Here is a 2,669-nt window from a genome sequence, read left to right on the forward strand (position 1 = left end):
GGATCATCATTTGTGTCATCATTGTTATCATGGTCGTTATTTTTCTTCTTTAACAAGGAATTCCTTTTTTAACCAACCAACCATTTTGTGTTAGGCAAGGAAATTTAACAGTGCATTCAAAAATCTACAAATGATTTACCAAAAATGGAATTTAAATTAAAGTTATTCATTGCATATTTTTTACAACTCTTACAGTGAATGAATTTAGAGGGTGGATGGAGTACATATTCTCCAAATATGCTGCACTACGTGGCATGGCATAATGCTGAAAAGCCAGGGTTTGAAGTTTCAGAAGTAGGGTTGAATCCTGCCTCTAATATATATGAGCAGTGTAGCTTTGGGGAAATTACTTAACTTTTCTGGTCCTCTGTTTCATCATCCATGAAATAGAGGTAACGATAATACCCTATTATTAAGACTGTTGAAAATTATGAATGAGATAGTGCATGTAACATGCTTGTATCAGTCAAGATTTAACCAGAGACCAGAACCAGCAGGAGATATATACTAAGAGAGTCACTGCAAGGAATTGGTTTGCATAACTGTGGGAGTCGGCTAGACAATTCTGAATAACTAGGGCAGGCTGTTAGGAAGGGCCTGGAACCCTTGGGCATAGGCTGAAGCTGTGGCCCATAGGCAGCAGAATTTCTTCTTCAGGAAAGCCTCAGCTCTGCTCCTAAGGCCTTTCACCTAATTGAATCAGGTCCACCTATATTATCTAGGATAATCTCCTTTACTGAAAGTTAACTGATTATGGACTTCAGTCACATCCGCAATACATCTTCATGGAATGCATGGGTTCGTGTTTGACTGATAATTGGGGACTGTAACCTAGCCAAGTCAACACACAAAACTATCACAGTGCCCAACATGGAGAATGACTTATAGTGACTACTCAGTAGATGGTAGACAGCGAGACTGTTGGAATGCTACATAACTATGGGCAAGATATATAAGTGTCATGAGAAGTAGCCTGGGGTAAAACATGAGATTCGGAGTCGGAGAGACCCGAATTCAAATCCTATTATAGCAATTTACTAGATGCATACATTCGGGCAAATGACATTTCCTCTCAATGCCCTTGTTTCCTCATCTATAAATAAATGTGAGATAGTACTCCTGACAGCTACCTTGTGAGGTAAGTGTTACATGAGATTAGATAAATGCCTGGAATGTATAATTCAACAATGGTAGAAATTCCACTTTCCCATTTGTTTTCTTCTTAACCTCTCTAGTCATCTGGCTTCTCATCTATAGCATGAGAAAAAATATAATACCTACTAATAGTTTTGTAAGGATTGAATGAAATAATGCATTAGATCTTTAAATGTATAGTAAGCACTCAATAAATGTTAGCCACAAATATTCATATTATTATTCTCTCTCTTTTTTTTTTAAGCATAAATAAAGATTGTATTGGTCAATTTGGGTGAATGACAAACTGACATGCCCCCAATTCACTATTCCACATATCCAAGCCCCTGAGCGGGCGAGAGGAGAAGCTAAGCTTATTGATGGTGGGCAATGGGTGAGAGGTGGAAAGGACTTGAAGGCCTCTGGGGGTTAACAAGGCTACCGGGACTGGAACCAACATCCTAGGAATAAGTCCAGGCTGGAGAAGGCATCATCCAGGGCTGGAGGTCTTGGTGATTCTGGACCATCCCTAGGACTCCTGTCTGCTTCGTATTGGGTTACTGTGGTCTCTGTCTGGCCCTCACTGTCCACCACAGTCCAGCGCTCCTCCACTATCCCATCTGGCTTAGTGATCTTGGTCACAGAGATGCTCTTGAAATAGGATCTGGGCTGGGGCTGTAGAACTGGGCCAAAACCCTCCTGGGAAACCTGGGAATCAAGATCATTGTCCTCTCTGGTTCTAGGATGGGGGTCCACAGGCCATACGTCATCAAACCTATGAAATGGTTTCTGGGAGGCCCAGTCTGGTGCTGTTTTGAGGGATTCACTTCTTGCATCACTCTCCAAGACCCCCTCAAAGATCCTGGGCTGATGACTATCTAAATACTTAAGAATTGAGTCTTGAAGTGTCTGTCCTTCCTGCAGTCTCTCACCAGGTGTCTCTGACTCAGGACCTGGAAGTTCAGGAGGATGGGAAGGCAAGGTCCAGGCCCCCCTATTGCTGGAGATGCTATTGAAATCTCATACTAGGTAATCAAAGCTGAAGTTATCGTGGAAACGTATCCCTCCTCCTGGGCTGAACTGAAGCCAAAACTAAATTCCTTGGGGTGGAGGGGTGGGGGGAGGGGTGCTGAGACCTATGGACCTTGGGTTCCCACGGCCCCATGAGCCCCCTTCTTCCTCTTCTTCCTCATCATCATCTTCATCTTGAGTCATCCCTCCAAAAAAGGGATCTCTGTGACTCCGAGATCCAGGAAAGCCGAAAAAGCCCCGGAAGAGATCAAAGAGGCTCATTCCCGTATTAGGACTCGAATCTTTGAACCCCTCCAGTGGTTCATTCGCAGAAGGGGGAAACTTGCGCAGCCCTGTGGGAAATTGAGCAAGGCGTCAGCCCATATTACTGTTCTCTAACCATCACTTCTTGCAGTTGGGCTTCCAATAAGCACAGAATAGCAGATAACTTGAGATTGTCCACTCAGAGGAAGCCTGGAACCAAGGATTTCTGTGTTGCTAGTTGAGGGCAGACCCATATGCTT

The 2,669-nt window shown here is 43.5% G+C and overlaps 1 pseudogene; it reads right to left on the reverse strand.

Annotated features, from left to right (window-relative positions):
* Nucleotides 1-1,572: 1,572 nt before the first annotated feature.
* On the reverse strand, nucleotides 1,573-2,427 carry LOC104663279 (annotated as a pseudogene).
* Nucleotides 2,428-2,669: the final 242 nt, after the last annotated feature.

Source organism: Rhinopithecus roxellana, chromosome 7, assembly GCF_007565055.1.
Source record: "Rhinopithecus roxellana isolate Shanxi Qingling chromosome 7, ASM756505v1, whole genome shotgun sequence".
In the NCBI taxonomy this organism is placed as follows: domain Eukaryota; kingdom Metazoa; phylum Chordata; class Mammalia; order Primates; family Cercopithecidae; genus Rhinopithecus; species Rhinopithecus roxellana.